Raw genomic sequence first — 23,455 nt, forward strand, 5'->3', positions numbered from 1 at the left:
TGACAACTCCAACCCCCAAAAATGCAGGTGAGCAGCACATGAATGACCAATGAGGGGGACCTTACTGGGTGTGTGGGGAAGTGGTGGGTGCACAGGGCATGTGGCAAGGCTAGCCAGATAGACCATGCTGGGAGTAGGGGGATAGACTGGGTAGTCTCTGAGGGAAGCCTCACTGTTACGGGCAGGCACAGGCAGACACAGGGAGAAAAGAGTCAGCAGTTCTTAGATTCTGGAGCCAGGGAACCACAATACAAGATCCAGGAGGGAGTGAGGACATGGAGACTGAGAGAGGCCAAAGTAGAGGAATTTACTTTTTGGACTGATCTGTGCCACTTTCATGGGTACATGGTCTGGATTTTACCAGTTAAACACAGGCAATTCTAAAAATTTAGAATGAATTACACCGAGTATCAAAATAGCATTAACACAAATCCAAACAACAAAAAATAGCCAATTGAGAAAGTGACCAACAGTATACTGATCAAAATAAACATGTCTAGACATCAGCTAAAATGGCAAGTCATACTAAGAAAAAAGATGTGGCAGGATAAAAGGAACACATAAAAACACATAGGAAACACAGAATGAATTAAAGATGTCCACTAAAATCTCCTAAATCAATTCAAGGAAATGAAGGAAGAGGTAAAGGATATTAAGAAGACACTGGGTGTGCCTACAGAAGAAATTTTAAACATACATAGAAAAATAATAGATCTTGTGGTAGTGAAGGGTACAGAAGATATTAAAATATCACACTACAGAAAATTTGAGCAGGCAGAGGAAAGCACTAATGAATTAGAAGATGAAACATCCAAAATAACACAGATGGAAGAACAAATAGAGAAAAAATGAAATAATTGAGCAGGGTCCCAGGGAATTAAATAACAGGTTGCAATGCATAAACGTACACATTATGAGAGTCCCAGAGGGAGTAGAAAAGGTAAATAAAAAGGGGCAGAGAGTTTGAGAAAATAATGGATGAAAAATTTCCCAACTATTATCAGGTACACAGATGAACAGAAGTGCAACATACTCCAAACAGAATTAATTCTAGCAGAACTTCTCAGAGACACATATTAGTCAGATTGTCAAATTCTAAATATAAAGAGAATCCTGAAAGCAGGGGGAAAAAATCAACACATCAAATACAAGGGACGTGATAAGATTAAGTGCTTGTTTCTCATCTGAAAGATGGAGGGATGAAAGCAACGGTTTAACTTATTTAAATACAGAAAGAAAAACTTACATCTAAGAATTCTGTATAGGGAAATGGACTTGGCCCAGTGGTTGGGGCGTCCGTCTACCACATGGGAGGTCCGCGGTTCAAACCCCGGGCCTCCTTCTCCCATGTGGAGCTGGCCCATGCATGGTGCTGATGCTGTGCAGGGAGTGCGGTGCCACTCAGGGGTGTCCCCCGCGTGGGGAAGCCCCACACGCAAGGAGTGTGCCCGTGAGGAGAGCCGCCCAGCGTGAAAGAAGAGTGCAGCCTGCCCAGGAATGGCGCCACCCACACTTCCCGTGCCGCTGATGACAACAGAAGCAGACAAGGAAACAAGACGTGGCAAATAGACACACAGAATAGACAACCGGGGGGGGGGGGGGGGGCGGGGAATTAAATAAATAAATAATCTTTAAAATAAAAAAGTCTGTATAAAGCAATACTGTCTTTCAATAATGAGGAAGAGATCAAAATATTCAGATATAAACAGAAATTTAGAGAGTTTGTCAAAAAGAATCCTGCCCTTCAAGAGATCCTAAAGGGAGTTTGGCAGACTGAAAGGAAAAGACAGGAGAGAGTGGTTTGGAGGAAGAGTAGAAATGAAGTTTATTAATAAGGGCAACTAAAAGGGTATAAAGGGAAAAAAATCTTAAGATACAACCTATAAAACCCTGAAGAAAAATTCTTGAAGTAAATTCTGCCTTTGCCTTAATACAAGTGCTTGTTAATGGATTAAACTCCCCAATTAAGAGTTGCAGATTGGTGGAATGGATTAAAATGTGATCCAACAATATGCTTTCTACAAGAGACTCACATAGAACCAAGGACACAAATAGCTTGCAAGTGGAAGGGTAGAAAATGATTTTCCATGGAAACAGTAACTGAAAAAGAGCTGGGATAGCTAAAGTACTATCAGGCAAATAGTCTTTCAATGCACAACTGTTACCAGAGAAAAAGAGAGACACTATATATCAATAAAAGGGTCAATTTACCAAGAAGAAAGAGCAACCCTAAACTTTGCATCTAACCAGGGTGCTCCAAAGTATACAAGGCAGACACTGGCAAAATTGAGGGAAGAAATAAATGCCTCTGCAATATAGTGAGGGAATTTATTATACCACTCTTAGCAATAGAAAGAACGTCTATACAGAGAATCAATAAGAACAACAGAGATCTTGAATATTAAATGAAGGAGACCAAATAACATATACATAACATGGAACCCGCAAACAACAGCATATACATTCTTTTCAAGTGCTCATGGATCATTCTCCAGGATAGATCACATGTTAGTTCATAGAGCAAAACTCAGTGAATTTAGAAAGACTGAAATTATACAAAGCAGTTCCTCTGACCAAAATGGAAAGAGTGTGGAAATCAATAATGGGTGAAGAACTGAAGTATTCAAAAATATATGGAAATTAACACGTTCTTAACCAGTTGGTCAAAGAAGTTGCAAGAGAAATCAGTTAAAAACTCCAGGTAAATGAAAATGAGAACACAACATATCAACAGTTATGGGAAACGGTGAAGACAACACTGAGGGGCAAACATATAGCCTATAGGCTTACATTAGAAAAGAAGAAATGGGATCCATTATGGCTAAGTAGGGAATGGTAGTCTGCACTCTTCCTCTTGAAATTGTGGGAAGGTAGGCAGGCTTGCTGGGCATGTGGGTGAGGAAAGGGAGACTGGGGTGGGGGATTTCCTACCTGGGCACCAGAGAAAGGGGAATGACCCAACCAGCCACGGGGAAGAAGGGAGCATACCAGCCAGCCCAAAGGAGAGGAAAACTGCCCAGGCAGTTCTGGAGGATGGGGAGCCACAAAGCTGGCTCTGTGGGAGGCAGGACAAGTGCTGCTGAGGAATGATCCTATACGTGGGTCTATGCCCAACATGTTTAGAGTAGGGGAAAACTGGGCAAGCCATGGGGATAGCTGAAGGAATTTTGCCAGAGGTTTTTACCCCACTTTTTTTCCTATTTCCTTTTTTGCTTCTTCAGGGTATCGGCAGAGGGGCTGGTTGTGAATGATTGGTGGAGAGGTACAAGCAGCTGGAGAGGAGTGAACTATTGAGGCTCTGAAGGCCTGAGAAGGAGGACTGTTACTCTGTGTGTGTGTGTGGAGGGGAGGGGTGATAAAGAGCCTAGCCAGTCTTGGTGGTCTGAGATGGAGACACAGAATTTTCCTTTTGTTTTGCTTTGCTTGTTTTTCATTTCCACTTCCTTATTTTCATCTCATCTTCTCCTGTTTTCTTTCTTCTACTCCCATTTCTCATGTCTCCTTTTTTTAAATTTTTTTTTATTTTTTATTTTTTGTCTTTATTCATTTTTTAATATTACATTAAAAAAATATGAGGTCCCCGTATACCCTCCACCCCCCTCACCCCACTGGTCCCCCTGTAGCAACATTCTCCTCCATCATCATGAGACATTCATTGCATTTGGTGAATACATATCGGAGCTTTGCTGCACCTCATGGTCAATAGTCCACATCATAGCTCACACTCTTCCACGTTCCGTCCAGCGCACCATGGGAGGACATACAATGTCTGGTAATTATCCCTGCAGCATCACCCAGGACAACTCCAAGTCCCGAAAACGCCTCCACATCTCATCTCTTCCTCCCATTCCCCACACCCAGCAGCCACCATAGCCACTTTCGTCCCTCCAATGCTACATTTTCTTCGATTACTAATCACAATAGTTCATGAATAGAATATCAGTAAGTCCACTCTAATCCATTTTCTGTTCCTCCATCCTGTGGACCTTGGATTGGTTGTGTCCACTCCACATCTATATCAAGAAGGGGCTTAGATTCCACATGGATGCTGGATGCAATCCTCCTGCTTTCAGTTGTAGGCACTCTTGGCCCCATAGTACAGTGGTTGACCTTCACCTCCATGTTAGCTGAGTGGGGTAAGTCCAATAAACCAGAGTGTAGTAGCTGAAGTCTATTGAGGCTCAGGGCCTGGCTCTATCATATGGTCAGTCCAGAGATTCAGATCCCCTGGGAATATATTAAACCCCAGCACCAACTACAATTCTGGTAAAGTAACATGAAAGGCTTGTGAAAAGAGATCACATCTGAGTCCAGCTCCATCACACAGAAACACCAACTCCAAAGAAGGGCCAACTGACATGGCACTGAACTCCATCTGCCATGACCATAAAACCTATGGGTCTGTGTAGCCCTCAGAAGAACCAATACCTGGGGTTGTATCTACTTTTTCTGTCTCTGGGACTCTGCTCAGGTGTGCATAAGGGAAACCCCTCTGATAACCTCCTGGCTCTTTTTTAGAGACTCATAGCCATATAAACTCATTTGTCCTTTCCATTTCCCCCTTGATTTAGGTCAAAAAGCATTTTTAACTCCTGTTATTATATGTAGACAGAGATATTCTGCTGGTCCGAGTTGAACCTTTTATTCAAGGTCATTTTCTACTTACATCATCAGCTGGTACTTGGTAGTAATCTCTCGGCGCCAGGGAGGCTCATCCCCAGGAGTCATGTCCCATGCTGGGGGGAAGGGTCTCTTATTTTTTAACATTTTTATCCTACCTTTTCATCATTAATTTATTATACTTTATTGTCTTTATTTTTTCCTCTTCCTTGTTCTTTTAATGTTTCTTTCTTTCATTATTTCATTCTTTTCTTCTTCCTTCCTTTCTATCTTTCCTTGTTTTGCCTTTTTAAAATTGCTAATCACTTATTTGGCATTCTATTATATTACATTCTATTCTACTTTTTCCTGTTTTTTCTCACCTTTCAAAAGTTTTATTCCTTCTTTATATATATGTATATAAAGTTACTATATGCTGTCTACAAGAAACTGACCTTAGATCCAGGGATAAAAACAAGTTGCAAGTGAAAGGTTGGAAAATAATTTTCCATGCAAACATTAACCAAAAAAGGGAAAGATTAGTTATACTATCAGGTAAAATAGGCTTTAAATTCAAAACTGTTGTAAGAGAAAAAGAAAGACCTTAGATATTAATAAAAGGGATAATCTAAGAAGATAGAATAATCATAAGAATGTATGCACTTAACAAAGGATCCCTAAAATACTTGAGGCATATATTAGCAAATCTAAAGGAAGAAAAGATGCCTCAACAATCATAGTGGGGAGATGTCAATACACTATTATCACCATTAGACAGGACATCTCAACAGAGGCTCAAAAAGAAATATGTACGTTAGTGGAACTAGACATACTAGACTTACAAAGAACATTCTACTCAAAAAGAGCAGGATATACATCTTGTCACGTGTTGTAGCTTCATTCTCCAGGATAAACCACATGCAATGTCATAGAAAAAGTCTCAACAAATTTAGAAAGATAGAAGTAAAAAGCACTTTTCGTCACCACAGCTGAATGAAGTTAGAAATCAATAAAGAATGAAAAATGCAATGGGCAAAAATATGTGGAGGTTAAACAACAAACTCTCAAACTATCAATAGGTCAAGGAGGAAATTGCCAGAAAATTCAGTAACTACCTAGAATTAAATGAAAATGAGAATGCAGTATATCAAAATGTATGGGAGGCAGCTCTATCAGTGCTGAGAGGGAAATTTACAACCCTAAATACATACATTTGAAAAGAAGAGAGAGCTAAAATTAAAGATCTAATTGCACACCTGGAGGAACAAGAAAAAGGACTATAAAATAATCCAAAACTAGCAGAAAGAAGGAAATAACAAAGAATAGAGTAGGAAAAAAGTGAAATTGAGAATAGAAGAAACATTAGAAAGAATTAACCAAACCAAAAGCTAGTTTTTGGAAAAGATGTATAAAAATGGCAACCCTTTAGCTAGACTAACAAAGAAAAAGTGAAAGAAGATGCACATAAATAAACTCAGAAATGTGAGTGAGAATATCATTACTGATTCCACAGAAATAGAGTATCGTAACAGTTACTTTGTCCAAGGTGGACAATTTAGATGAAATAGATGAATTTCTAGAAACACATAAGCAAACTACATTGATGAAAGAAGAAACAGAAGACTCAACAGACCAGTCATAAGTAATGAGATTGAACTAGTCCTCAAAAACCTCCCAATCAAGAAAAGCCTAGGACCAGATGATTTCACAGTTGGGTTCTACCAGTCATTACAGAAAGAACTAACATATTTCATGCTCAAACTCTTCCAAAACAATAGGAATGGAGGGAACATTACCTAACTAATTCTACAATGCTAACATCACCTTAAGTCCAAAACCACATAAAGATGCTACATGGGAAAAAATACAACAGAAGAAACATTCTAATGAACTTAGATGCTAAAATCCTCAACAAATTACTTGCTAATCAAATCCAACAACACGTCAATGGAATTATACACCATAATCAAGTGGATTTTAACCCAGGTATGCAAGGATGATTCAACATAAGAAAATCAATTAATATAAAATAATACATAAACAGTTTGAAGAGGGAAAAAAACCACAACCATTTCTGTTGATATAGAAATATCATTCAATAAGACAGAATACATTTTTGATGAAACACTTAAAAAATAAAATTGGAAGGGAACTTCCTCAACATGATAAAATGTGTATATGAAAAACCCACAGCTGACATCATAGTGATGAAATGCTACAGGTTTTCCCTTAAATATTTGAAAAAAGACATGGATGCCCCCTGTCACCATTCTTATTTAGCATCATTTTAGCAGTATTTGCTTAAGGACTTAGGTAAGTAAAATTAATAAAAAGCAACCTTACTCAGCAGAACCTCAGAGATACAAACTCAGGTAGTGGTGCTCCTGAGGGCTACAGAGACACCCAGGTCTTACAGTTATGGCAGATGGCTCTGGAGTTCAGTGCCTTGCCAGGGTTTCCTTCTTTGGAATTTGTGCTCTTGAGTGTGATGGAGTTGGACTCATATATGACTTCTCTACACATGCCTCCTGTTACTTTTATTGAGCCTGTGATTCCTGTGGGGTTGATGTATGCCCAGGAGACTTGAATCTCTGTCTATGTACCAGCTGGGCCCTGAGCCTCAGTGGTGTTGCAGCACCTATTCTCCAGTCTATTGGACTTTCCCAGGTCCGCTAACAAGGAGGTGAAAATGGACAAGCACCACACCAAAGAACTGAGAGAGTCAATAGCTGTGGGCTTGAGATTTCCATCCACCAGCCTGTGGGATTGAAGCCCCCTCTCAAATGGGAAGTAGAATGGGTATCACCACCCCAGAGTCCTCAGGATAGAGGAATAAAATCTGGATTAGAGTGGACCTACTACTGTAGAATTATTGTGGCTCTAGCAATAGAAGAAATTATATCATTGATGTGGAGACAGTGGCCATGGGAGTTACTGAAGGCACAGAGAGGGAAAAGGAGGTGTAGTATAGGGCATTTTGGGGACTTGAAGTTTTCCTGAATGATTGCAGGGACAGATGCAGGATACTATATATATTCTGTCTTAACCCACTGAATGGATTGGGAGAAAGTATAAACTACAATATTAAGTATAGTCCATGGTGTGTAGCAGTGCTTCAAAACATCTTCATTAATTGCAGGGAATGTACCACACTAGTGAAAGAAGTTATTGATGTGGGAAAAGTGAGAGATGTGGGGAGTGGTGCATATGGGAAACTCTTACATTTTTTAATGTAACATTTTGTGTGATCTATGCATCTTTTAAAAATAAATAAAAAATATAAATTTTTAAAAAGCATCCAAATTGTAAACAAAGAAATAAAACCTTTATTCTTTGCAGAACATGAGAACCTATACCTAAAAAGTCCTGGAAAAATATACAGCAAAGCTTCTGGAACTGATAAATTCAGTATAATGGTGGGATATAAGATCAATATGCAGCAATCAGTAGCATTTCTGTACACTAATAATGAGCAATCTGAAGAGGAAATCAGGAAAAAATTTCATTTACAATAGCAACTAAAAGAATCAAATGTCTAGGAATAAATTTAATTATGTAAAAGACTTGTACACAGGAAGCCACACAACATCATTAAAAGAAACCAAAAAGTATCTAAATAAATGGAAGAATATTCCACATAATTCTGTAAGTTATGACAAGATTTATAATGGCCTGTATCTGTCATTGCAATGTCACTTAGGACAATTCACAAGTTTCAGAAATGCCCCCATATTATTCTTGTTTTTCCCTCTCCCTGTCCTCAGAAACTCCAGTGGCCACTGCCTCCACATCAATAATATACTTTCTTCCATTGCTAGAATCACAATAAGTATATAGTATAATATCAATAAGTCTATTTTGGTCCCAAGTTCATTCCCCAGTCCTGAGGATTCTGGGATGGTGATGTCCACTCCACCTCTAAATGAGAGCTGCAATCGTTAGGACCAATGAATGGGACTCTCTTGCTTCCAGTTGTAGATTCTGTCAGATCCATGGTACGATAGTTGTCCATCATCACCTCTATTTTGGTTGTCCTGGGTGAGTCCAATTAATTGGAGAGTAGGTGTTGTAATTCTGAAGAGATTCAGGGCCCAGCTGGCACATGGACAGCCCAAAGATACAAGTCTCTTGGACATACACCTACCAACTCTAGTACTAATTATAGTTTCAAATAGAAGGATAGAAAAGCCATGTGTAGGGAAACCACAATTAAGTCCAACTCTGTCACACCAGAGAGCATAAATTTTAAAGTGGGACCCACTGGCAAGACACCAAAATCCTGAGCTATATGCTCTGACTACAGCCTCTGGATGTCTCCAGTTCCCTTAGGAGCCCTGTTATTTTGGGTAGCATTTCTTTGGCAGTCAAAGAGATTGTGCTGTGATGTGCATAAGCATAACCTTTGGAATGACCTCCAAATGCACCTTGAAGTCTCTTAGCATTATAAACTCATTTGTCTTCACACTTGCCACCTCTTGGTCAAGGTCTTTTTGCAGTTGCATTGCTAAATAGTTCTTGGTAGTAATCCCTTGGTTCCAGGGAGGCTTATGCCCAGGAGTAATGTCCATCCTGGGGGACAGGTAATATATTTATACACTGAGTTTGGCTTAGAGAGAGGCCACATTTGAACAATGAGGAGGTTCCAATGATGCAACCTTATGTACCCTGCAACTCTTGGCTAAGTTTCCATTTCAAAATTAAAGGTTCATAAGCACAGTCATCAGTATCAAGGACCTGTCAATGGACCACTCTCCTTCACTAGGCATTGCCCTTGTGCTTGGGGGATTCTTGCTGATCTCTTAGAAAATATGGCAGAGCTCCCCAGGATGGGAATTTGATATTCCTTTTTTTGTTGTGCGAATCTTCACCTACAATGACAATGCCCCAAGACACATTTGAACACATTCATTTTCCTTATATGTGTGCCCAGGTGAGCTTCCTCCCATGTATTCCCCATCACTGATACCCCATACCAAGGATCCTTCTCTGCTACAGTTGTAACCCTTCTGTGATCCATAATTTCTTAAAATATGAAGCCAATAAAATAGCTAAAACTGATGAATGAATGATAGCTTTAAAAATAAAATATAGTTTTTAAAAAATATATTAAAATAGGAGATAAAAATAATGAAAAACATTTTTAAAATTGACATTCCCTTTCATCACTATAAGATATGTTGTTGTTTATGTACAGTGACATTGTCTTCCATTTATTCCCCCAGTGTCTTACTTTTAAAAATTTTGTTCTCAAAGAAGTTTTAGTTTACAGAAAAGTTATGCACTGAATACATGGGACTCCCATATACCCAACATCCTCCTCTTTCCCCCTTCCCCTAGTAATAACATTGTATATGTGGTTGGTAGATTTATTACAACTGATGTACAAGTATTGAAAAAAAGGTATATATTTTAATATATGAAAATGTTAACTCTAGGCTTTAGCCCCAGTCTATTTCTTGGTTTTGCAAGCAGTTAGTGTGATAAGACAGGGAGATTACTTGAGCTTCAACCCTGCTATCAGGATGGCCTATCCCAGGTGAATTCAAATCGCAGCCCTTTCCATGTCTTTTTAGACCTCTGCACTGTCCTGGGGTCTTGCATATTTGCTTTGGAGTTACTCTCTTTACAGGAGTTTGATGGTCCCCTCTGCTTCCCAAGGGACATTTCTCCCTCTACAGTGTATTTGACACTGGCAGGCCTTTTTCCCAGAGGTTACCACCATAGTTTTTTAAAAATTAATTTTATTGTCTCATGCTGCTTTTGCCTGGAAGGCAAATTCCTAAGTCAGTCCTCCATAGTGAAATCATGGCCACGGTCATATGAGGGAGTGCAGACATGCACAACATGCTTCTTTTTGGGATATTAGGAGGGGTTCCAAAACTTCTCAGATGGCTTCATGTGGCTAAGCTTTCCTGGCATTCCCAGCCAATGCAGCCCTTCAGCAAAATGTGACCTGCAGCCTGAGGAAGCACTGAGTCTACAAATCTCCCCTTCCTCTGCTGATGTCTGGAAGGACTGGTACAATGGCTTCTGTTGCCTTTGTCCAGGACAGGATTGAAACAATGGCACCCTCAGAGCTGGGACCCAGCAAAACAACTTCACTAATCAAAAGCTGTTATCAGTGATTGGCCATGCCCATGCTATTTTTTGGGAAGAAGATTTTTAAGTCCCTTTTTGTCACCAGTAGGAGTCAGGGACTGGACCCCACAGCAGCCAACCATGAGAGTGTGCATATGGATGCTGGTAGCCACTGCATAGAGACACCGATTCATGGGTCTTTACTGCAATTTATCTGCCCTTTGGCCTGCTCTTCCCTCAATGTTGAACTGTGTTCTTCTGGCTTCTAAAGTCTCAAAATATTTGTTTCAGACAGTTCCTGCCTGTTTAACAGTTATTTGTGGTAGGACTGTGTCCTGGAGATCCCTATTGCCATCTTCCCCAAAATTTCTCTCAAAAATATTTTAACTGACATACTTTGCCAATTAAATTTCATGTTAATATAATATCAACAAGTACAGAACATAGTAAATAAGTTCAATAGTGCTACATTTCTTATTTCCAGGAAATCAGATACTTTCAGAAACACAATTAGTTCAGGTAAATCTAAACATCCATTGATAATTTTTAATTAGTTATTCTGCTACTGTGGAATCACAAAAGAACATCAGGTTCCTTTAGTTAAAGTTTTGGAAGCATATCACCTGATTTTCTCATATCTTGGGAACATAAGTTTTTGAATGAAAATAATATCATAATTTACCCAAGTACCTCAAAGTTCTCCCTATTGTAAAATATTAAAAATTCAGAATCAAATCAAAGAACTAAAATTGTTGTCAAGAATTGCCAACCTTTCTCAACCTTTAGTCAATATGATATGTAAATCTGAAGACAATACTGGACCTTCTTCTTCAATCCAGACTCCGGATGTCAGTGCTAGGAAAAAGGAGTAAAATAAGGCTCATGGCTTATGGAGCTACCAGAGTATGTTCTATTCTTGTTTATCTTATGGACTATTTCTTGCTCTTAACTATCTATTAAATATTTCCCAATATAGGTTTGCCCATCAATTTGAGTCCATTAGAAATTCAAAAGACTTTTTTGCTGCTTAGATTTTGACAAAAATATTCTGTGAGGCTGTTTAAGCACAATTACTATATAGAAATTAAATAGATTCCCAAAATGGGCTTTGTGATAAATAAAACTAATTTTGGATCTTTAGCTGCAATTCATTAATAATATATTTTTTTAAGCATTCAGAATTTTTTTTTTTTGTTAGAGAACTTCATGTCAGGCATCATATTGAACACCTTATAGGTGATACCAATAAAAAATGAGCTAGATTCTGACAGAATATATCCAATAGAAAAATGAAAAATAATTAAGTGAAAAAGTAATATTGTGATAGGGTTTAAAAGGGAAAACAATTCTATGTAATGACAGGAGGAGATCATCTGCTCTTTTAATGACTTGATCAAAGTGATAAGAGAGATCCACCAAAAGGAAATAGCCATCAGTAGGAAATATCCACCATCAGTCAATATATTATGCATTATGGATCAATTCACACTCAGTTATACTAATTCATAAGAGTAAAAAAAATAAAATCTTATTCTTATATTATGAATTCTTTCTCCCAACACCTGGTACTGTTCAATTAGATTTGCATTCATCAATATATTTATACTCACAAAACCATATAATGTATATGCTATTATCATTACCATTTTGTAGATGAAGCATCGGAGGAAAGAAAATTTATGTAGCATATCTGAAATCACTAATAAAAGGTGAAGTCAGGAAGGAAATCCATTTACTCTGGACCCAAGCAGCAGCTGTTAAATTCTGCTTTGGGATTTCACCACTGCAATTTTCCAGTTCTCAGCTAGAGTTAGTTGTGACTGGTTTATGAGTGCTTATGGGACTGATTAATATTTTTGTTTGCTCGTTTCCAAGAGAACAGACTTCATTAATTTGGCCATTTGAATTACAATGGAATAAATTTGCTTGGTCTACCTAAGGGAACTGAGGGGCAGACAAGGGACATTTTCTCTGAGGAAAGTGCAGGTAGAATTTTAAATTGGCCTTAATATCTTCGGTAGAGAATTTTGTGTTTTATTTAACCACCATAATTCTGTGGCAATGTGTGATACCAATAAACACGATTTCTCTGTAAAAGGACAAATTGGGCTGCAAGATGGGGCAAAGAAACAGAGTAACTGGAAAGTATAGATGTGGTTATGGTGCTGGTCGTTTAACTACCAAAATATGCAAAATCATTGATTTCTCTGAAAATCAAACTTAACTTTTGAAATTAAAGAAAGTAACCCCTTGAAGACATATTATAAAGGTAAGATAGCATATGTGAAACAATGGGTGTATTTCATATAGTTATATAGAATATGATTTATGATTACTATCTCATTAATGCTGTTTCTAGCTCTTGCAAATCAGGAATAAGCAAAAGCAGATAACATCTGCTTTAAATTTCTACGTTGGATATAAACATACACAGAAATAGATACAGAAATAGAAACAGAAAAGTAACTGTAGGTGTAGATATATACTTAGCCATAGATTTTAAAAAATATATATATATGTTTATATATATATAGAGAGAGAGAGAGGGAGAGGGACAGAAATATAGACAGAGGTAAATGGAGAGATTATATATATGAATATTTTATTTTTAAACAAAATCTACTTATTAACATCATTCCAACTTCCAGTTGTCTAAATATATTTCCTTACAATATAGAGTATATTATCTAGGTAATAGATGTTCCATCATATTACAGACTCATTTCAGAATCTGAGTCAAGAATCCAGGGCATCCAAATGAATCAATGATCTCCAAAGGAACACTTACCCAAGCACAACTGAAGGAATCATGCCTTATTTAGCAGGCCTCCCAGATTAGACCTTCACTGACAGCCTTCCTGGGGGCTCAGGAGGTGTGATGTGATCTGCAGATCCCACATGACTCTCTTCCCTCATTTCCTAAAATTTCTCCCATTCAATGTACCTGCTTTGTGCTGAGTATGCCTTCTCCTGGTGTGCTTTCACTAGACACCCCTCAAAATGAGAAACTCCCTTACTTCCTTAAGACTGCTTAAATGTCACCTCAGTGAGACCTCTACTGCCCGCTAATTTTTTAAAATTTTTATTAGGCAAATTTACATATTTAAAATTAGAAAAAATAAAACAAAACACTAAGAATCTTCCAGAACACAAACAAGTTTCAACTATCATCATCTTTCTAAAGTTCTGGTTTCATTTATTTCACCTCACCACCACCCGATATTTCTTTGATGCTCTTGTTTTTTTTTTTTTTTCTTGTTTTGTTTTTCTGGAGCATTTTAAAGCAATTTGAAGACATAATAATACTTCTACTTAAATATTTCGGTTTACAACTCAACAAAAGATGAAGACTTAAAAAAAAAACAAGACGCCATTATCATATTCAAGCATCAATTCCCTTGTATCATCTAATACTGAACATATATTCAAATTGCTCTTTCTAAATCTTTTTTACAATTCTGACCATCCTATCTAAAATGTCAATGCTGACCCTCACCTTATACTTCCAGTATCATTCTACATGGTTTTTCTTTCAAATATGATACTTATCAATGCTAACAACATGTAAAATGTCTTGCTCTACCAGAATATTAATGTTGAAAGAGCTATTTTTTCTTTTTTCCTTCTTCATTCATGAATCCCAACCAAAGTGCTTGAAAATAAATATGCTGAATGAGTCATGAGAATCAAGCACAAATAGGGCTTTCTAGATAGCATCTAGTACTTGGCCTAAGTATCCCTGTTTTCTGTTCCATTTACTATTTTTCAGTTTATTTTCTCTACTTTTAAAAAATATTACTTTAAAAAAATATGAGGTCCCGTATACCCACCACCACCCTCACCCCACTTCTCCTACATCAACAACCTCTTCCATCATCGTGGGACATTCATTGCATTTGGTGAATATATTTTGGAGCACTGCTGCACAACATGGATAATAGTTTATGCTGTAGTTTACACTCTCCCCTAGTCTACCCAGTGAGCTATGGCAGGACCTACGATGTCCAGCATCTGTCCCTGCAGTACCACCCAGGACAACTCCAAGTCCTGAAAATGCCCACACAGCATATTTCTTCTTCTTTTCCCTTCCCTTAGCAGCTACCATGGCTACTTTCTCTACATCAGTGCTACATTTTCTTCCATTACTAATCACAATAGTTTTATTGTAGAATATCAGTAAGTCTACTCTAATCCATACTCTATTCCTCCATCCTGTGGACCCTGGGATGGTTATGTCCACTCCACCTCTATATCTAGAGGGGGCTTAGAGTCTACGTGGATGATGAATGTAATTCTCCTGCTTGCAGCTGTAGGCAGTCTTGGCTCCTGGGTGTGGTGATTGACCTTCTTCACCTCCCTGTTAGCTGACCCAGGTAAGTCCAATAAACCAGAGTGTAGGAATTGCAAGTCTGCTGAGGCTCAGGGCCTGGCTATCACATGGACAGTCCAGAGATTCAGGTCTCCTGAGTATATGCCAACCCCAGCACCAACCACAGGTCTGGTAAAAGTGAGATAACTAAAAATTTAGAAAATTATGTAGTCTAAAATATAAACCATAATGGAAACCCAAGTGGAACCATGTTTAAAAACTATTGTTTCAGTATCTGTACATCAGATGCAGCAAATATAATACAAACATGTAAAAAGATCATTGCTGGGGAAAGGGCAAAGTGTTTGAGTGTGGGAGTACCATATATTATATGTGTGAATTACTGTGATCTAAAACTTTTGTGAAGACAAACCTAATAATTAGGGAAAAAAAGTAAAAGAAAGGGTATAGACACTGAGGAAGAAATGGAAAAAATACTGCCTTGCCACTGTATGTACAGGGCAACACCTATAGCAATAGGCAAAATGTCAAAAACAAAGTTTTTCCATTTTTACAGTTTTTGATATCCCTATTTATTTTTCCTTTATTTAATTTTTATAAATTAGTATGTATTCTATATCTAACCTTTAAACCCATCACTATATTCCATTTACTTCTTATTCACTGTAGTTTGAAAGAGAATCCATCAAAATTAATTTGGAAAGACATCCACCAATTTTTGATTGATAACTAATTAACAGCAAGTAATTAACTGGAATCAGAAACTAACTAATTAATTGTAATTAACCAGGACACATTTGTTGGTCAGCTACTTTATGCTTATCATGATGTTAGGTACCATGGGAGATTAATAAAGAAGGGGATAAAAAAGACATGTCCCTCACCTTCAAGGAGTTTATAGTTTTGGGGGGATGAGATAAGATCAACCCACATAAAACATTAAGCTAGAGAGCAAAGAGAACTAAACTCAATAGCACAGAGTAAAACATAGAAGAAGGAAAGACTAGCTATGTCTGGAGTTTAAGAACAAAAAGGAGCTGGCAGTTTCCAGAGGGGTTGGAAAGACATTTGCAATATTTAAAAAGAGGACTGTATGAGCACTGTTTAACTGGAATGAACATCAGCTCTCAGGGCACATCCTGGATAAACACTGGCCCAGATATTGTTTGTGGAGTTCATTGGGACAGTGCTTCTTGGAGGTGATGAATACTGAAGTTACAAGTAAGATGGTTAGCGTGGGAAGTTGAGACACACAGAGGATATCTGTCAGGCTTGGTAGCCATGCCTGCATCTTTTGATCACCCTTCTTCTATCTGAGAAATGTTCCCACATCATACTTTCTGCCTCCCATAAAGGCAGAAACTAGATTTCCCAGCCCTACTTATGGCTAAGATGCAGTATGGCCTCTGGCTCTGCTAATCTAATGTTCTTGGTTTGGATTTTGGTTGGAAGACAGGAACACAAGGAAGCAGGTGTTTTCTCTGGCCAAGGGAATCCCCAAAGAGGCACCTGGCATGAGGGCTGGGGCATAAGCTACCCTGAATGAGGAAAGCAGGTGGTAGTAACCCATATACCTAATGATTTTATTTTTATGCATATAAAAATTAAATTTTACTGTCTAATGTGATGCAACTAGAATGCACTTTGTTATATCCTAGAATGTATTTCAGTTTAAGAGGCAACTTTAGGTGGCAAACTTGGCCCAGTGGTTAGGGCGTCCGTCTACCACATGGGAGGTCCACGGTTCAAACCCCGGGCCTCCTTGACCCACGTGGAGCTGGCCCATGCGCAGTGCTGATGGCGCGCAAGGAGTGCCCTGCCACGCAGGGGTGTCCCCACGAAGGGGAGTCCCATGGTCAAGGAATGCGCCCATAAGGAGAGCCGCCCAGTGCCAAAGAAAGTGCAGCCTGCCCAGGAATGGCGCCGCACACACGGAGAACTGACACAGCAAGATGATGCAACCAAAGAAACACAGATTCCCCTGCCGCTGACAACACCAGAAGCGGACAAAGAAGACATCAGCAAATAGACACAGAACAGACAACTGGGGTGGGGTGGGGTGGGGGAGAGAAATAAATAAATAAATCTTTAAAAAATAAAAGATAACTTTACACTTAAGTATTTTGGTTTTTTAATAAACATAAACCACAATTTTACTTTCTAATCTGGCACAACTAGAATGCGCTTTTGTTAGAGTTTTACTGTAACTAATTTTCTCCAGTCTTACACAGTGAATTTGGGTAGGACTTAATTTTGTTCAATTTTATTTTCTTCTCAAAATTCAATGAATCAGGTCCTCCAAGGACCTGCATATATTTAAAAATACCTAATATTGTTCAATAAAAATCTGTTAAAATATATCCTTCCCAAGACTCCTTCACTTCCAATTTCCACCTGCACTAAAGCACTTGGAGTCCTTGTGTGCAATTCCTTCTGAAAGTACTTTTTAATATTGCATTCTTCTGCAAAGACTACGACTTCTGTTCTGTCTCAGTAGATAAATGACTAATATGAGAAAATCTGCCAGTCATTGGAGCCTTCCCATCCACTGATCAGCCCCTGTGCCCTTCTGCTGTTTCTTGAACCAAGAATTGTCCTTGGTAAAAGAAATTCTTTAAAACCTCTCTACTAAGCTGACCTCAGTGTCTTGCTTTGTTGCCATACCCCATAAAATTTCAATGCCGCTTTATACCTTTTCATACTCTACAATCTCTGGCAACTGATTCATTCTCTGAGCTTCCTGAAAAGAAGGTTATGTGGTAGGCTGAACCATTAAAGCATCATTATGGAATAAGAAAGAGAAGAGGGAAACGGACTTTGGCCCAGTGGTTAGGGCGTCCGTCTACCACATGGGAGGTCCGCGGTTCAAGCCCCGGGCCTCCTTGACCCGTGTGGAGCTGGCCCATGCGCAGTGCTGATGCGTGCAAGGAGTGCCCTGCCACACAGGGGTGTCCCCCGCGTAGGGGAGCCCCACGCGCAAGGAGTGCACCCATGAGGAGATCCGCCCAGCGCGAAGGAGGGAGCAGCCTGCCGAGGAATGGCGCCGCCCACATTTCCTGTGCCGCTGATGACAACAGAAGTGGACAAAGAAATAAGACGCAGCAAAAAGACACAGAAAACAGACAACCGGGGGAGGGGAGGGGAATTAAATAAATAAAAATAAATCTTTAAAAAAAAAAAAAAAGAGAAGAGATGGTGCTGTCTACATGACCTAATGTTATTGACTCTACACCATCTGGAGGGCATGTGCTTTGAGTTCTTCCTCACTGTCTTGCAGTCCCATTATAGTCTGTGCCCCACAGACTCTCCAAAACTCCCTCAGACCAGTCTCCACAGGCAAATACTTTTTTGATGTGGAACTCCTGCCAGGGTCTTGTCTTACTTAAAATGTTCAGCCTTTCCTATTGTCTTAGCTGTAAGGCCATGGGCTTGGTTGTGTATTTCCTAGGTTCTCAGAGATCCTGTCTTAATAATTTTGTCCTTCAGTTTGAAGTTATATTTGAATAGAACATTTTACTTGCTTTCCAGTGTGGTACCTTTTTTCTTCCTAATGGCTCTGGCTAGAACTTCCAGTACAATGCTGAAGAGGAGAGTGAAAGTTTTGTTCCTGGACTTAAGGGAAAATCCTATGTGTTTTTGTTCACCGAGCCTAATTTTTGCTGTGGGTTTTTTTTCTTAAATGCCCTCTATTATTTGAGAAAGTTCCCTTCTATACCTAACTTTGTGAATGTTTTATTATAAAAGCATGTTCACATTTTTCAAATGCTTTTTCTGTATCATGTGAGATGATCACAGCCTCTCTTCCCTACATTTTATTTAAGTGTTTATTGATTTTTAAATTATTCCTTTCCCCTGAAGGGTATCATGTATTTGGCCAAGTATTAATAGTTTATCAGATAGTTTCCATCGTGTAGATATTTAAGAGTTGAGCCTTTCATGTTGTCAGGCAGTGAAGCCCTGGAGGATGTGACGGGATCTCATATAACTTATATCACCTAAATATCATTACCTGCTAAGCTAATGGTACTTCTGGGGAAGGATATCCCTCAGGACTATCTCTCCCATAGATAAATATTTTTAACAGATTTTTTTTTATGTGTAGTGGTAGGTGAAGAGCAAAAATACATGGCAATTATTTTTTGGGTAGATCAGGCTTAAAAATTTGTTGTTATTTTTTAGCAAGTCATTTTTTCTCTCTGGAAGAAATCAGTTAGAAACTGTTACATAGGAGCTAGCAATGAGGATACTGCTTCATTGATACTTTTAGAATTAAAGAAATCTCATGGGTGGGAAAGGCAAGGTGAAGTAGGATGCTGGAAGGCTGTGAATGGCTCAAGTACCTGAAGCCCTTGGACACTAGTAGGATTAACAGCATAGCACGCCTTACACAGCACAGGGTCTGGGACTCTAACAAGCCTGTGTCCGAGTCTCAGCTCTAGTACTTACTAGTTGTGTAACCCTGGGTAAGTTGCTTAACACTATTAATCACAGTTCCTTCATCTATAAAATTGGGGAAAATAATAATAAACTAGGGCAGTGGACTTGGCCAGTGGTTAGGGCATCCATCTACCACTTGGGAGGTCCACGGTTCAAACCCTGGGCCTCCTTGACCCATGTGGAGCTGGCCCATGCGCAGCGCTGATGTGTGCAAGGAGTGCCATGCCACCCAGGGGTGTCCCCCGCATAGGGGAGCCCAGTGCACAAGGAGTGTACCCCGTAAGGAGAGCCGCCCAGTGCAAAAGAAAGTGCAGCCTGCCCAGGAATGGCGCCGCACACATGGAGAGCTGACACAACAAGATGACGCAATGAAAAGAAACACAGATTCCTGTGCTGCTGACAACAACAGAAGCAGACAAAGAAGATACAGCAAATAGACACAGAGAATAGACAACTGGGGTCGGGGGGGGAAGGGGAGAGAAATAAATAAAACTTTAATAATAATAATAATAATAAACTAATCATAATAGCAATCCCTGTAATAATCACATAAAATTACAATGAGAGAACAAGTGTAAACTGCTTAGCATATGGCCTGGCATACAGTGAGGGTTGAATAACTATTAGTCATTTTTCTTGCTGGCTTATTGCTTCCTAATGTTAGATTCCTTAATGAGGATCACCAAGGACCTGTAGAAAAGTTACAAAAGATCTCCTGAAAAGATTGATGAAGAAAGCTGCTCATGACTAGCCAGAATGCATGGAAGAGTCTTCTTTTTTTGCTCATATCCATCACCAACACCCCAAGGGCACAAAAAACTGGTGAATAGCAGAAGCCAACTGTGGTAGTTTATAACCCAGACAAGCATATTATTAAACTTAATCCATTCCTTTGAGAGTATCCCATTGTAAAACATTTGGATGGGGTTACTTCACTTAAGCTGTGGCCTAACTCAATCATGATGGGTCTTAATCCTGGTGTATTTCATTACTGTGTCCCTCATAAGCAGGATGAAACTCAGGAAATAAAGGAAAGCAGTAAGCTGAGATGAATTGAACCCAGGGGAGCAAGGAATGGACAGAAGAGGGCACCATGTACTGTGCTATGTGACAGAGGAGCCCATGTCTAAGATCACCATTAGCTAGCCTGAAAAAAAGACAACCTTTGGGAAGAAAGCATCAGCTTGAAGACACCTTGATTTGGACTTTTTCATAGCCTCAAACTGTGTGATAAATTCCCCTTGTTTAAGCCAAACCATTGCATGATATTTGCTTTATCAGTGAGGAAACTAAAATACAACTGTTGGGAGTAATTCTCCATGGGTCTCTTGTGTATATGCACAGCTTCTGAACTATTTTTTTTTTTTGGTATTTGGTATACTGAACAGCCTTGCAAGATGAGATATGATCTCTCCCTGTAGCAAAAAGTAGGCATGCTTGCTTACTGCCTACTGTAAGAGTCAGGTTCCCTAAACATCAATGATTCTCATCTGCAACACAACCCACTCAGAATGCAGATATCACCTGGCCTCTTTGCCTTGTTCTATGGGAGTTGGGCTCAGAGAACTGAAGCAAGAATGCTGATATTCTGCCTATTTCTATTGCTGTTAGTAGTGAACAGTCCTTATTCTCTGACCCAGGAGTTTCATGTCTCCTATCAGCATCCATAAAATAGGGCAGGCTAATTTGCCAGTTTATAAGGACAAAAATCTCAACCTTTCACCATACCTGACAGTCACTAAAGAAATTCAGGAATTATGAAGTCAAAGAAGTAGGAAAGGACTGGGCTAGAAGAGGGTGCAGTTGGCTCTAGGAGATGGTTCAAGAGAAATGATGGATATAGGATAGCTCTAGCTTTGGGGTAATGATTTTTTACTTAGGAAGGTAGCTTTTTACTGGTGGATTTTCTTTTTTTTTTTTTTGTCTTTATTTTTTTAATATTACATTAAAAAAATATGAGGTCCGCATATACCCCCCAAACCTCCTCACCCCACTCCTCCTCCCATAACTACAATCTCCTCCATCATCATGAGACATTCATTGCATTTGGATTTTCAGATTCTTATAGGAACCTCTGTAGAAACCAGCCATTTTTCTTTTGGCAGTTCTAATCAGTCCTGCTTTTCATAGCCAGACCTAATGTCACCTACCAGCCCTCTGCTCTGCTAGTATAACATGACCATTTTAGTGTGTTCCACATAGGCCTGATATTTGCCACAGGACATCAGAATGCAGAAGAATCTGAGCATTTTCCAATTCAAGAATTAATGGTGTGTTGCTTATTTTCTGAATCAGCCTTCTAAATCTTAATTGTTGCAAAACCTCATTTAGGTTATTCAGCAATGACTAAAAAGTTTAATCAAAAGTACATGAAAATTAGCTTGCCAGTGGCTATTCATTTTGTAATTCAAAATGTATATTTTAGTGAAAGATGATTTCTGCCTCATAAATCTGTTAGACTAAATATGTATTAATGAGACAGCACCATAAATTACACTCACTCTTGTGCATTACAAAACCTTTTGGGGAGGCAGGGCAAGATGGCGGCTGAGTGAACTTCCCTGATAGTATCTACTGCAGGGAGTTGGCTGGGCGGCATTGGAGGCTCTTTGGGACTGGGCTGTTTCGGGATTTTTGCTGGTCGGGAGGTGACTGGACATCGATTTGGAGGGAAGGTAACAGAGAGGATGCATCTGTGAAATAAACATGGAGATCCCAGCTGCGTGGGGAAGATTCCCTCCTTGGGTGGGCGGAGCCGCTGCATCCGGCCTTGCCGCAGCGCAGGGAGCCGCAGCGGCAGGGTTTTTTTTTTTTTTTTTTTTTGTTTCTTTCTTTTTTTGGAGGCTCTGTAGTACTGGGGAGTTCGTGGGCCCTGGGCAGCCTATTGGGGGGTTGGTGGGACGGGAGGTGCTTGCAGACCGATTTGGGCAGACAGACTGGAGTTTTATGGCAAAGCGGGGGAAATTTTTGATTGTGGACACAAACAATAGTGTTTCTGCCTAAAGCCACGCCCCCCCCCCCAAGCCCGGCTGCTGACCTACAGCAGTCTTAAAGTGATAGCAACAAAGAGACGCTACCAGGGTCTCGTAGGATGGGAGAAGTTTGGAAGCTGATTAGGGGAATATTTTGCGAAGCATGGGAATTTCGGGTTTCGATTCTGTTATTAGCATTTCGGGCTGGAGCCCCTCCCCCGGACCTGGATATTGATCTGAGTCATTAAATTAGCTGCAGCCTAGAGGCGCCCCCAGGTGGCCGTTCCAGGGTACCACAGGGTGGGAGGGTTCCTGAAGTCAATTGGTGATATATCCACACAATAGACCCTAGTAAATGAGTGAATTGTAGGGTACAGAACACAGGATAGAGCTTGTGGATGTGACCTCACCCATAGGGCTGGCACCCAGCTGCGGGGATCCCTGAAGGCTGTGATGCACTGTGGTGCTCCCAGGCTTTCTGTTAATCGGACTTGAGGTTGCCAGGTCTGAGTTCCCTGGACTCTGGTGGCCCACACCCCAGAGACTGACACCTCTTGAGTCCTCAATACCTCAGACTTTCCATCACTGAATCCACGCCCTGAGGTCCATCTGAGGTCCTTGAATTTCCTAGCCCTCAACATTTGCGTTTTTTCTTCTTTGTTTTGTTTTGTTTTTATTTTTATTCTATTTCTATTTTTTATTCTATTTTTTTAAGGTTCTGATTCCTGGCATTGCATTATCCCCTAGACTTTTCTCCCAGCATATCCCCCAAAGACTTTTTTTTTTTCCTTTCTTTCTTGTCCCCCATCTTCATCTTATTCTATTTTAGCTTAACAATACAATAGGTCCTGCAGGAAACACCTCACATTTGCTGGGTTTCCTCATCCTCCACGGCCTCATTTCTCTGTGAATAGATTTTGGCTATCTACACCATCCCCTTCCCCTACATCTTGATATCCTCCACTATCTACTCACTCTCCTATATTCCACCTCCCTTTCTTTGATCCACAAAGTGTCTAACTCTTAATTTCTGATACCT

This window comes from Dasypus novemcinctus, chromosome 30 (genome assembly GCF_030445035.2).
Source record: "Dasypus novemcinctus isolate mDasNov1 chromosome 30, mDasNov1.1.hap2, whole genome shotgun sequence".
NCBI classification, from domain to species: Eukaryota; Metazoa; Chordata; class Mammalia; order Cingulata; family Dasypodidae; genus Dasypus; species Dasypus novemcinctus.